General features: G+C 43.9%; 1 protein-coding gene across 11 annotated transcripts in view; it reads right to left on the minus strand.

Annotated features, from left to right (window-relative positions):
- LOC117369236 (ankyrin repeat and fibronectin type-III domain-containing protein 1-like) overlaps positions 1–15068 on the minus strand; it is a 1092487-nt gene that overhangs the window by 220790 nt on the left and 856629 nt on the right. The window lies entirely within an intron of this gene.

Consider the following 15068-nt stretch of genomic DNA (forward strand, 5'->3'; position numbering starts at 1 on the left):
CCCACTTGCCAGTTTCTCCAGAGGCACTGGACTTGGGTGGGCAGAGATGCCAGACCTAGGGGCACAGGTGCACACAGAGGGAGGTCCATCATGGTCCTCCCATCCAGAGCTCACCTATACCACTGCACTCCACACCTTTAGATCTGCTGACCTTTAGTTTACTGTTGTCACCATAGATATGTGGAATATGCTGCATCTAATGATTGGGGCGGCAGGCTGAGAACCAGGGAATCCAGGCTTCAAATCCCACTGCTGCTTCTTGAGCTCTTGGACAAATCATTTACCCCTCATCGTCTCAGATACAAACAAATTATAAGCCCTCCACTAACAGGAAAATAGTCACTATATCTGAAAGTAATTTGCTTTGAGCTACTACTGAAAAAGGTATGAGCTAAATACAAATTCAATCCAAAAATCCTGTAGTAGGCATAGTGTGAAATAAAACAAAACTAACTCAGGGCCTATAGAGCAATTTTACCAAACTATAACTGCACTAATTTTCAGGAGTCACACAAGGGCCTACTTAGGAAAAAGCAACTCGATAAACATTGCAACAGCCACTAGACCGTCAATACACCTATTGGGAAAATTTTTAAAAAGCTAGATTAATACAAATTGGTCCTACACATTCAATACTAACAGAATACCTGGCTTCTTTTACACATGCAGAACATATGTAAACAAAAATTAAGCTGAAACTCAAAGAAACCAGATTTTGCATATTGTGCAACACCAGAGAAACGGTGGTACATGTCCTCTTATACCAGTGGTCTGAAACTCACGGCCCGCCAGGTACTATTATGCGGCCCACTCTCTGTACTAGTGCTGCCCGCTCTTTGCAACATCCTCTGACTTCCCCCCTGGCCTTAGTTTCAACTAATTACCGAAGCCTGCAGAGAGGATTGCCGATGCTGTAATGTTCCTTGCAGGCTGCCATCGTCCTTAGCATCACGTTCCCTCTGCCGCGATCCTGCCCCTGACGTCAGAGGAGGGGTGGGACCGCAGCAGAGGGAACGTGCTGCAGAGGCCGATGGCAGCCTGCAAGGAATGCTATAGCACCGGCGATCCTCTCTACAGGCTGTGGTAATTAGCTGAAACTAAGACTGGGAGGCCAGGGGGGAAGCTGGAGGATACTGCAAAGAAGGGGGGGGAACATACAGGCCTTTGGGTGGGGGGAAAGATTTATAAACTATAAAGAGTTTTACCTCATGCAAAATTGTCATTTCTTTAATAAGATATTAACTATTTTTTCAACGACCCTCAAAGTACCTACAAATCCAAAATGTGGCCCTGCAAAGGGTTTGAGTTTGAGACCACTGTCTTATACTGTGCAAATAGAGATAGCAGGTGTAAATTTCATAAACTGACATTGCAAATGCAAGCAGTGTCTCACTTCCGGTTCACCACACAATTGTTTCCCACGCACACACCTTTATAGGACCCCCAGGGACCCCTGAAGAAGACTTTTTGTCGAAACGCGGACCGTGTTGGGTCCTGTATCCCTAGCGGACTAGGTCCTTTAAGGCTTCTATGTGGATGATTTACTTTTATGTGGATGGAATTATTTTATGTGGATGATTTTAGTGTACCTTTGGAACTTTGATACTTTCAAATAAAGTCCATTTGGGAACATCGTCACTCCACAGAGTTTTTTGGTTTTCTATAAACTGACATATAACAATAACTAAATTAATAAATACAATTTAAAAAACATAAAAAGTGATATCTTTTTTACTGGATTAACAATACATTTGTGACTAGCTTTTGAAGGTCATTGATCGTTTCCTTTCACTTTCTTCCATTTATTTATCTGCCTCTCTGTCCACTCAAATGTCATTGTTTCTTACTATCCAGTCTTCAATATCTCCTTTTAATGCATCTACCTATATTTCCATCTTCCCTTACCCTGGCCCTCCTCTTATTTTCCAGTCTTTTACTAACTCTTCCCTCTCTCTCTTTCCCTTCTATCCAGCATCTCCTGAGCTTCTATTCATCACCTCCCCTCTTTTTCTCTTTCTCTTCCATCGAGCATGTTCTCTTTCTTTTCCCCTTCCATCCAGCTTCTCCTCTTTCTCATCTATCCAGCCTTGTCCCTCTATCTCCTCAATCCTGCCTGCCTCCAGAATCTGTCTTTATATCCTCTGTCAAGCATGTCTCCATTTTCTATCTAGCCCTTATATCCAGAATCTTTCCTGCCACTATATTCACATCACCCCATGTCCAGCATCTCCCATCATTCTATTCATGCCCTTGACCCCAGCACCCCCCTTTTTGTCCCTAGCCTTCATTTTCCCTATCCCTAAGCTAGCATGTCCTGCCAATCTATTCTACCTCATGTCCATCCTCATCCCAAATCCCTACATCCTCTTTCTTTCTTTCTCCTCTCCCCTGATACAACATTTCTGTTACCCCTTCCCCAGTCTAACATATTCTGTCTCCCTTTTCCATCCCCACCTCTGCTGCTGCTATTTCCTGGGACCTGCATCAATGGCAAAATAGAAGAGAAGAACAGCCATTGTCTATGGGCACATCGCAGCTGGCTCTGCCAGTTCTACCTCTCCAAAACATGAAGTCTACACCAGAGGGGGATAAGACCAGCTGTAGCCTGCACAGTGGCAATAACCCTGCTTTTCCCATTGTTGACCTGCTATGGATCCTGGGAAGTGGCAACTGTAGAGGCAACAATCAGAGAGTAGAGTATGGGGGAGACTGGGGTGGCTTAGCCTCTTCAAGCCTTTTATATGGAGCATCTGATTTTCCCACTTGGACTAGACTTCCTGAATTGGTGTGCCAGGATTCCTTTCTAATCATATTCTAATCTAGTCTAAAAATTCCGATTTTTGAAGCTGCTTTTAAATCTTAATCTCTTATTCCCTTGTTTAGGGTTACCACTAAACCCTGGACACATGGCCCCGCCCGCCCCGTTCTGCCTCCGGCCCTGTCCCATTCCACCTCCATCCTACCCCATGCCGCCCCCCCTGCTCCACCCCCACAAAGCCTTCACTCTTCTTCCCCGACAAGCTCCGGCCACATCTGGAGGGCCTGGAGCACGCGCGAATGTGTGTGGCATCGTCCACGCATGCTCAGAGGCCCTACGGATGTGGCCGGAGCTCGTCGGGGCTTTCCAAAACCTGGACAAATTGCCAGGTTTTGGACAGTCCATCCGGGCACCTGGACAGTCCTCTAGAAAGAGGATATGTCTGGGTTTTCCTGGACGCCTGGTAACCCTACCCTTGTTCATGCCCAGGCTGTTTCTAACTGCTTCTCCCATAATAAACAAGACTCTAATTCTTTAATTTACCCTATGTTTTAGATAGGTTGTAAACTCTAAAAAAACAATGACTGTCTCTTATGTGTACATGTGCAAGATTTCACACATCTACTAGTGCCATAGAAATAGCAAGTACTAGTAGTAGTCATCAAACAGAACTTCTGCAATAAAGCATGCACATAGTTTCTTTTTGTGCCTGCATTATGTGGCCACAGTACTTGATAATTCAAACCTATATGTATGTTTCCCTCCCCCAAATTAATCCCAGCAGAAAAGAGCTTTTGATTATTATTATTGTCCCTGCCTGATATATTGCTCTTTCTAAAGATCACAAAGGGGCCAGTTTATGAAAGTGCAGTAAGTTTTTCCAATTAACACTCAGTAAGTGCAAAGCATGTGCGGTAAATGTTGGACATGTGCCCAACATCTGCCCTGCATTTAACACACAAGGCAGACACTCATAGCACAGTAAATGTATCAGCAGATAACATGGTAAGTATATCCACGCTACCTGATGATACATCTATCACAGCCCTATGTCTAAAAAACAGATATATCTGATTCTTGATTCTTCTAGTAACATCCCAAACCCTCCACCACCCCCTGCCCCCAAGTCACATCATCATCTCCTCACTCTCTGGTTCCCCAAAGCCTCAGCAGCACTCCATGCCAAATCTTACTGGGGTTTTCCGTGGATATAAAATGGTAGGGCAAAAGAGATCCCCAGACACTCCTGCTCTTTGCCTCCAGGTTCAAAATATTACTGTCAGAGTTGCCCTTTTGAAAGCAGACATCAAGGGGCAGAGGCATCTGGGGATAACTCCTGCCAAATACAATACCACTATGGAAATCTCCAATAAGTGCAGGGGGAAGGATTGGCTGCCATTTCGGTGGGTGTTGGGGGTTGGAGTGGTAAGGGGAATGCTGAGACTTGGGGAGATCAATGAGAGGGGTGATGCTATGACTTGGGGGGGGGGGGCAGGGACAGACAGTGATGTGACTTGGTGAGGGATCAAGGATGGTTTGTGATGGGATGGGAGATTGGAAAGGTTGGGATGCTACTAAGGGTCTCAGATGTGTTAGATATAGTACTTCTGGCCATGTTAAATGCTACTGGTCATGTGGTTGCACTTAAGACCTCCTCTTGCACCTATACTATAGGCAACTTTGACAGCCATAGTAACTTACCATAAGCTAACTACAAATGCTGTCCATGCCCTATATCCTCCCCCACCCTACCTCATTCCTGCCCCAAACCAAGCTAAGTAGTTAGCATAGGATTTTTACCATGCTGGCTGTTTTCATTGGGCAGAATATATTAGCAAGGGATGACCAACATGCTAAATGCTTAGCATACCTTATTAATAAGCCCCATAGTGAGTCCTGAGTTCCAAAGAATAGGAGATATCTATGAGTTAGGGTTAGGAGCTAGGATGGCAAGAAAAGAAGTGATAAAACCGAATGGAAGGAAATCAGCAAAAGTATTAGCAGAATTTTTCAAGTACCTTTCTTATTTCTAATCTTAATGTATATTTTCTGTAAACCGCTTAGAACCTAACGGATGTAGCGGTATATAAGAAATAAATTACATTACATATTGGGCTCCTTTTATAAAGCCACAGTAAAGGTTTCTACCACGGGCCGGTGAAGTAAATGCTCCATTGCTCATTGAATTCCTATGAGCGTCAGAGCATCTACCTCGCAGGCCTGTAGTAGAAACGTCTACCGCAGCTTTGTAAAAGTCAGTGATTGTTAATATCATGAAAAGTTTACTCTAAAATCAAAAGAAGGAAATGGGGAAGAAGATACAGAGATGTGAAACAATCTCTGTCATAACATAATACGGGAGCCAGTCAGATGTAAAAAAGAAATAAAATCCAGTGTATGGCCAGAAGTATAAGTAGGTCCAGAGACCAGTTGTGAAAGATTATAGGATGAGTAAATAAAATTCAGCAGTATCCTGTGGAAGAGCAGAAGATAAAAGATTGAAATCCTCACATGTAAAGAAAGAAACCCAATAGTCACAAAATAAATTCAGTCAAGAGCCAAATTTAGCTTGACAACAGGTAAATGAAGAACTTGGAGAGTGATAAGCAGGAATATGAAAAAAAAAAAAAAAAAAAGTCAAGAAAGCACTATATATAATAAAAAGACATGACATAGAATGGAGTAAACATAGCTTAAAGGTAGCCCATGTTGATAACTACCTCTCCAAGAAAAAACTGCAGACAAATATACAAGATGCAGGCTATGTTTATTGAAACAATTATATGCTGTGGTTAGTGTCACCACTTTTGTACATACCAGGGGACCTAATACGGTCTGTGTTTCGGTTAACACGCCTTCGTCAGGGGTCCCTAATTTGAAAGGTATCAAGTAATTCCGCAACAAAAATAAACACGAGCCTGTGTGTAACAAACCCTCCACGGAGATACTGTTGTGGTGACTATTTCTTGAAGTTATGCGCTCTGGAATGTGAGCACACAACTTTTAGAATATCGACTAAGGATAGTTACATACACAAATGCTAACTGGTACCAATTAGCACCCGTTAAAGCCAATAATTGGCTGCTGACTTCAATTAACAGCCAATTACCGAATTGTTACTCATATGCCTGACCTTATTTTATACCAGTGGTTCCCAAACCTGTCCTGGGGGACCCCCAGCCAGTCAGGTTTTCAAGATATCCCTAATGAATATGCATGAGAGAGATTTGCATACCTGTCACTTCCATTATATGCAAATCTCTCTCATGCATATTCATTAGGGATATCTTGAAAACCTGACTGGCTGGGGGTCCCCCAGGACAGGTTTGGGAATCACTGTTCTCTACCTTGCACAAGCAAATTTGTATAGTTAGTCAGAAATTTGAGAGTGCAAATTTACGGAACTAGGGGATTGATGAGTTTAGGATTGTTGAATAAAATATGCCATAAAACCTGAGATTATAGAGAAATCATAGTATTTTTAGAAAAATAAATTATTTTAGAAATTTTAGGGAAAAAAAAATGGTGGCAGGATTACCAAATAGGTGGGATTAAGTTTTGCAAACAACTGTTTGTTAGATTTTACTAAGGGTTTAAAGAGAAGTAAAATCATGTTAAAAGGTGGGGTGAGTTAAGAGACATGTTATAAAAACATTATTTATCCAGATTGTAATGAGATACTTGTATTCTTTTATTCTTTTGTTATGCAAAACTTTCAATAAAATTTACTGAACTTAAAAAAGCTAAGGTATACTGTAGTAACTAAAGGCAGGATACAAGTACTATTTTAAATTAAATTGCATTAAATTAATAAACCCCATAAAATATCCCTTAATATATAATAGGAGATAAAAAAATATAAAATTAATTAAATCACATAACACGTATAGAGTCAGTTCAAGGGTATTATTTGCTAAGAAAACCTTCAGATATGTGCCCTCCTCCCCATCAAGTGGTGGGTCAAGGCTCTCCGCTCATATTTCCAGCATTCCCCCTTCCCTTCCATTCCATAGTCCAGCATCTCTGTCCTTTCCTACCTTTCACTAGGGTTGGCCCAAGGGTACTAGATGTCCTTCCTTCTCCCCTCATTTCAGAGAAGGTAGAATCCAACCGTTCTTGAGTATGGTCAGTTGCTCAAAGCCCTGTCCCAACCATGATTACCCTCTAAAGGTGCCGATTGCTGTGTTGACACCAGTGCTGCCCCCTAAAGTGTACGGCTCCAGGCAGATGCCTAGCCCTCCCAGTAGCTGGGCTGACCCTGAACATTTATGCACTCTTCAGTCTGATCAACAAGGCAGACTCCTCACAATAAGGAAGATGCAGAGCTTGCCAAAGCCCTAGGCAAGCAATGGAAAAAATGTGACTGCGCATCTCAGCCAAGTGAGCCTGTTTGAAAAGAAAGAACTGATAACAATATAGTTCCAAATAAATGCAAGGAACGTCCGGAAACATAAATTCCAGAATGCTCCTTAAGTAAATGGAGTAATTTCCCATAAAAACTTCAAGTATGAGGATAAGAACTTTGCATCTTATTCCTCAAACTACTGGCAACCAATGCAAACCCTCAAGACATGAAGAATTGCTGTCATATGGGCCAGCATCAGTGACCAGGCAAGAGGCCATATTATGAACTGTAAAACTCTTAGCAGAGAGCCAGGCAGCTTCAAGGCCAAGCAATATTGGAATATTTTACCTGCTAGCCAGCCCTGCTAAAAATCCATGCCAGTTCACTAGGGCTGGTAGGTCTGGTGGTAAATGGCTGTTGCAGGGAGGGGCTGTCTTTTGGAGGGAGGAAGCTGGTGGTGAGGTATGGGGAATCTACTGGGGTTTTCAGGGAGGGTAATAATTTGAAAACCTCCAGCCCCTTTAATTTAGTTCTCAGAAGAATCAAGTCACACGTTACAAGCTTAGTGCTCACAAGAAGGAAAAATCACGCAGCTCGCTAGATTGACTGCAAGTTGCATTATTCATTTACCATGGGAATTAACATATTTTCACGCATATAACACGCGCGTTATACGTGTTTTTACAAACCGTGCATAACCTTGCGCGGTATACGCGTGAGCGCGGTATATAAATTTTTTTTTACATAGTTCCCATCCCGCCCAACGCCCGATTCATCATCCGGAAGGACCACTCACACCCCCACCGCTCGCACTACCACCCCGATGGACCGCTCGCACTCCCACCCGAAGAACCGCTCGCACCCCCACAGCCTTCCCCCCCTCCCCCATGGAGAAGCTGTCTACCTTGTTTCCAGATTCCAGTGAGCCCAGCTGCTTCCTCTGCCGGCAGTCCTGCCCCTTCTCTGAGCCCTGCTGCGCTGCTTCCTCTTCCGGCGGTCCCGCCCTTTCTCTGACATCAGAGAAAGGGCGGGACCGCAGGAAGAGGAAGCAGTGTAGCGCAGGGCTCAGAGAAGGGGCAGGACCGCCGGCAGAGGAAGCAGCTGGGCTCACTGGAATCCGGAAACAAGGTAGACAGCTTCTCCATGGGGGAGGGGGGGAGGCTGTGGGGGTGCGAGCGGTTCTTCGGGTGGGAGTGCGAGCGGTCCATCGGGGTGGGAGTGCGAGCGGTGGGGGTGCGAGCGGTCCTTCCGGATGATGAATCGGGCGTCGGGGGGGGGGGGGGAGCATCAGGCTTTCAGGGTGGGGACAGGACTTCAAGGGGGAGAGGAGAGTCGGGGTGGCCGAAAGTAGAGTCGGGGTGGCCAGAGGAGAGTCGGGGCAGTGAATGGAAAGTCGGGGCGGGTGAAAGGATAGTCGGGGCAGCCAGAGGAGAGTCGGGGCAGCCAGAGGAGAGTCGGGGCGGCATGCGCGGTATACCCGTGAGCGCAGTATATAAAAATTTCTTTACATAAATTTGTGTTTCCCGCGCGCTATACCCGTGTGCGCGTTTTACACGGGTGCGCGTTATCTACGTGAAAATACGGTACTAATGTACTTACTGAGTTACCCTAGATTAGTGACTTCTATGTTACAATGAGCTGTGAAAAAATGTGACATTTTACATTTTAGGGCTCCTTTTACTAAGGTGCGCTAGCGTTTTCAGCGCACGCACGAAATTACCACGCGTCACACCAGGCGGTATGCTTCTAGAATAACGCCAGCTCAATGCTGGCGTTAAGGTCTAGTGCGCGCGGCAATTTAGCGCGCGCTATTCCGCACATTAAGGCCCTAACGCACCTTAGTAAAAGGAGCCCTTAGTAACTAAGGGTCCCTTTTACTAAACTGTGGTAAAATTTGCAGCTGCCACAGCTTAATGCAGGATTTTCCCCATCTGGTAGCCGATAATTTACCCCCCTTTTTACAAAGGTGCATACCAGCTGCCGCAGGGCGTCAGAGCGATTACTGCGGCTTGCTGCAATAATCGCCTTTGTAAAAGGGGGTCTTAATGTGGAAGCTGGAAATTTAACGTGGCACCTATTGGGGGTATTTTCACTATTTTTTTTTTTTTTTTTTAATTGGAACTTATTTATTTATTTAATTCATTTTCTATTCCGTCCTCCCCAAAGAGCTCAGAGCGGGTTACAGGTTGACATACATAATATACAGTTAATAGGTTAAAATTTGCCATAGTTACGGTACAAGTTTTTTTGATACACTTTTTTTTCCTAATTTGAAACATTCAAGGGATCTAATACCAGTATAGATAATATTCTTCTTCTTCTACTACTATCCATTCAGTCGTGTCTGACCCTTGGATACTCTGATATACGCATAATATACAGTTGTGCATTAACAAACAGATTAACACAGGGGTAGGGAACTCCAGTCCTCGAGAGCCGTATTCCAGTCGGGTTTTCAGGATTTCCCCAATGAATATGCATTGAAAGCAATGCATGCAAATAGATCTCATGCATATTCATTGGGGAAATCCTGAAAACCCAACTGGAATATGGCTCTCGAGGACCGGAGTTCCCTACCCCTGGATTAACATGTAATACCTGTTCCCAGTTAACACAGAAGCACTTAGAATCTCCTATTTAGGAGGCAGAAAGTTTTCTCTATTAACTCTGTATTATGAAGTTACTCCCATATTCTATATAAGGCCCCTAAAGTTGTGTATGTACACTAGTGTGTGTAGCACAGGGGTTGGCAACTCCAGTCCTTGAGGGCCGGAATCCAGTCAGGTTTCCAGGATTTCCCCAATGAATATGCATGAGATCTATTTGCATGTACTGCTTTCAATGCATATTCATTGGGGAAATCCTGAAAACCCGACTGGATTACGGCCCTCGAGGACCGGAGTTGCCCACCCCTGGTGTAGCAGATGTACTGTATGCATACAACTTAATTGATTAATTAACATAATCAGCTCTGAGAGTTGGCAATTAACATCTTGTAAATGACACTACTTGGGACTACAGTACAACCTTGGTTTGCGAGCATAATTCGTTCCAGAAGCATACTTGTAATCCAAAGCACTCGTATATCAAAGCGAATTTCCCCATAGGAAATAATGGAAGCTCAGACGATTTGTTCCACAACCCAAAATCTTTAATACAAAATATTATACATACTTGTATTGCAAGACCTCGCTCGTTTAGAACAGTCACTACACTCCCGCAGCGTCAGAGAGAGAAGAACCATCAGCTCAGTTGTGATGTGTGTATACTGTATGTACTTGTATTGCAAGACATTGCTTGTATATCAAGTTAAAATTTAATCAAATATTTTGCTTGTCTTGCAAAACACTTGCAAACCAAGTTACTTGCGATCCAAGGTTTTACTGTATTTAAAAGTTATGCGCACAACTCGAAAATTGCAGTTCTGTAACTAGTATGCACCAGTTGCAGTACACAAAACTGAAAAAGGGGCCTGGATAGGGGGCAGACCATGGGATACTTTTAAGTTACACACAAGTTTTAAGCTTATGCATCAATTTGTGCACAACTTAGATCAGGGATCTCAAAGTCCCTCCTTGAGGGCCGCAATCCAGTCAGGTTTTCAGGATTTCCCCAATGAATATGCATTGAAAGCAGTGCATGCAAATAGATCTCATGCATGACTGGATTGCGGTCCTTGAGGAGGGACTTTGAGACCCCTGACTTAGATGCAGGCATTTAGGTCAGGTTTTCCTTGGCCTAAATGGGTGCGCCTAAAAGTTATGACGTATAACTGGTGCTAAGCGGTGCTACGCATGATTCTATAAGTTGTGCATAAAATTTTTAGAATGTGTAAAATCATGCTTAATGATACACTAGTTGGTGCCGATTTTTTTAGGTGTGATATATAGAATCAGGCCCTTAAGCCAGGATTTTCTAACTGGCACCATTGTCAGTGACTGCCTTGCATGTCAATCACGTGATGGTGCCAGTTAAAGAATCATGCCTCCGGCAAAGGATGGTGCCAGAAATGTAGGCCAGAGTTTTCCAGGCCAACATTTCCAGTGCCTACGTATGATGTAAATCTTTAGGTCACTTAACACCACTTACAACATTAGCCATGCCCAGAGTGGCATTAGACATCCTAAAGCGCCTACATAGGCGTGATTCTGGGGCTGATTTTATAGGTCCCTTGATATACAGAATGACACGGGGACAAACTTTTCCCCATCCCCGCGGGAACTCATTTTCCCATCCCGTCCTGGTGAGTTCTTTTCCTGTCCCTGCCCCATTCCTGCAAACTCTGTCCTCATCTGCACAAGCCTCAAACACTTTAAAATCATAAATAACAACATTCTAGAGCTCAGACTGTGATGTCATAATCCATCATTCCACCAATGCCTAAGCTCCGTCCTCGTCTGCACAAGCCTCAAACACTTTAAAATCCTAAGTAGCAACATTCTAGAGCTCAGATTGTGATGTCATAATGGCTCATTCCACCAATGCCTAAGCTCCGTCCTCATCTGCACAAGACTCAAACACTTTAAAATCATAAGTGTACGAGGCTTGTGCAGTTAAGGAAGCGTTTACAGGAATGGGGCGGAGACAGGGACAGCAAGAAAACTCATGGGGACGGAGAAATTGAGTTCCTACGGGGATGGGGACAAATTTATTCCCGTGTCATTCTCTACCTTGAAACTCAGCTAAAAATAATGTTTGGCTTTTTTTTTTTTTTTTTTTTACTTAATTTGAGCACAAATACTTAATGTAGTTTAGTAAAAAGACCCTCTAATTCCTTAAGAACCCCCAAATTCAGTATGGAGGGACGTTATTAATGTAGTCTACTATTTTAGAACAGGTCCTGCTGACTAATTAAAAAACAGTTGCTGCTTCACAGATGATTGGCAAACATTGTACTATAAAAAAAAGTTCAACATGCATTTCATAATAATTCACAAATGGGAGTTCAGGTTTCATGTATTTGGGAAGCAAAAGGCTTCTTGTAATTTTTTTTTTTTTAACAAGTGACTGAAAATTCTGTAACTTTTATCCAAAATATGTTGCATGGTAACAGCTCATTAGAAAGAGAGAGTGTGTCATATTAAAGATGATACCTGTTACATTTGACAGAGAGAAGATAAACAGGAAAACAAAAATGTTCTGCAGAGAATAGAAATTGTAAAAAGTGAAAATAGCCAGGATGATAACAATGTCACTGGAGTCATACTCTGGTTATCAATTTTATTGTTAACCTGACACAGCCTTATTGAGACAAGTGCCTGCATCATAGGTCCTTGTTTTTCAATGTGAGTACACTTCTCCCTCTGCATTTGCGGTTTCAGTATTCACGATTTCGATTATTCACAGTTTTTAGCTTGCTGGCTCCTCCCCCAAAATGACATCAGCTTGCATAGAGAAATCGCTGATTCCAAGCATTTACGCGGCAGGAGTCAGTGGAAGGCAGGAGTCCCGGCGTAGCGACGGCAATAGGAAGTTGCATGTCAGCTGACGCCGGCACCTTTTGTTGCTGCAGGGACCAGAATCCTTCATGGACCGGCAAGATTTTTTGGTGGACCGGCACCGGTCCGTGGACCGGCGGTTGAAGAACACTGCACTAGAGGGCTGAAGGCTAGGGTTACCATATGGCACCAGAAAAAGGAGGACAGATTGAGATATCTGGGTTTTACTTCCATTGCTTTCAAAGGAAGTAGAATTCAGATGTCTCAGTCTGTCCTCTTTTTTCTGGAGCCATATGGTAACCCTAATTAAGGCACAACACCACCTTAATCCCCTGGGCTTACTGTCCCCTTCCCTCTCCCCTGAATTTGAAACCAGCAAGGGATATCAGGCTCTATGACAGTTTTGGTTATTATTAGGGTTACCAGACATGGCCCTGCCCCGTTCAATCCAGCCCTGCCCCATTCCACCCAAGTCATGCCTTGTACGGCCACAGCCTTGACCATCAGCCCCCCTCCCCACCTATTCTCATGCTCAGAGCCGCATCGGGAGGGCATCTGCACCTGTGCAGGTGTGACACGATGACATTTCACTTTGGCCACATCGCTGAACCCAGGAGCAGGCAGGGAGGCTTGCCGGCGTGGGAGCGCACTCTGCCCCTCCCCCACCCGACGAGACTACACTGAGCCAGTTGGAAGTCTCAGGAAGTCTCTCAGCACCCGTGTTTCTGTTTACTTCTTGTTTCTCGTTTGAAACTCACTGTGGCCACATCGCTGGACCCAGGAGCAGGCAGGGAGGCTTTCCAGCGTGGGAGCACACTCCGCCCCTCCCCCCACCCGATGAGACTACACTGAGCCAGTTGGAAGGCTCAGGGAGTCTCCCAGCACCCGTTTTTAGTTTGTCTCTTTTTCTTTATTTGAATCTCACTTTGGCCAACATCGCTGGACCCAGGAGCAGGCAGGGAGGTCTGCCGGCGTGGGAGCGCATTCCGCCCCTCCTTCCGACGGGACTACGCTGAACCAATAAAAGATTCATCACCTAACAGCACGCTGTCTAAGACGCTCATACCACCTTTGTGAAGCGCCCAAGAAGCGATCCACCCCCACAACACTACCAAACATAAAACCAACCGAAAAACAGCAGCCAAACCACCAAAGACCCTTCTACCACCTTTCACCAACCACCAACCACCAAACAATAACAACAACAAAAAAATATCCCCAAAATGAAGCTAACCTCACGAGCCCAGCACTTCATACTGTTAATCCTTCTTTTAACCAGCGGTAAGACAGTAGCAAATAACCTCCTCCCTACACCCGCTACAGATATAAATAAATCTCTCTTCCAAAATAGGAGAACATCAAGTGACAGAAACTCAAACCCACAATCTAACATTCTACACTCCATTACCACAGCATGGGGAAGAAGACCAACACACACTAAGACTAAACCACACCGGCACACCAAATCACTTATATATCGAAACACAGCCCACAACTATCACACAGAGATATCCACACTCAAATGCGCCTACTTAAATATCAGAGCGCTAGGTCCAAAAACAGAGCTTATAAAAACCTGGATAACACAAGAAAACCTGAACTGTCTTTTCCTCTCAGAAACCTGGCTAACCTCCGATTCAGACCCCAGAATAACTGAACTCTGCCCACAAGGATACAAAATTACAGTGGTCTGCAGAGAGAAAAAAAAGAGGCGGAGACCTAGCAATCTTAATCAAACAAGATCTAACCCTTAATATAATTGAGAAAACATCTAACCCGTACATGGACCTTTTAGCTTGCCAACTCTCAAGCACCACACTAAAGACACACTAAACTGCATGCTCTGCTACATAGCGCTGGGAAACTGGTCTTTAGCAAGAACCGAAGTAGATGACTTAATATACCTAAACTCACTAATAGAAACCTACAACCTACTCCTAGGAGACCTAAATCTACACCTAGATGATCAATCATCCAAACAAGTAGACAACTTTCTCTCATTTCTCAAAGCCTTATCCTTCCAAATGCTAAATCCACAAACAACTCATGAAAAAGGCCACCAACTTGATATTGCAGCCTTCATGACCCACCAACCATCCTTAACAGAAATTAATACATCTAACGGAACATGGTCCAGATCCATCTGGTCAGACCACTACACCTACACTTTCAATATCAACTGAACCAAAAACAACAAAAAAACTATAACAAAACTCAATAAAGTAACATACACCTCACGCAAACACATCGAACCCTCTATATTCTGGTCTAAAATAGATGAAACTATTCTAGAAAACAATCCCCAGGACTTCATCTTACATTGGGAAAGACTTTGCTCCAACACCCTTGATGATTTAGCCCCACTGCAAACCAAATCCAGACCCAGCAGGAGATCAGATAAATGGTTCTACTCCGAACTGCTACAACTCAAAAGACAATGTAGACGACTAGAGAGAAAATGGAGAAAATCGAACTCGGATCATACAAAATCCGCCTGGAAAAAAATCAACAAACAAGTTTTAAGTTT

This window comes from Geotrypetes seraphini, chromosome 11 (assembly GCF_902459505.1).
Source record: "Geotrypetes seraphini chromosome 11, aGeoSer1.1, whole genome shotgun sequence".
Lineage (NCBI taxonomy): Eukaryota > Metazoa > Chordata > Amphibia > Gymnophiona > Dermophiidae > Geotrypetes > Geotrypetes seraphini.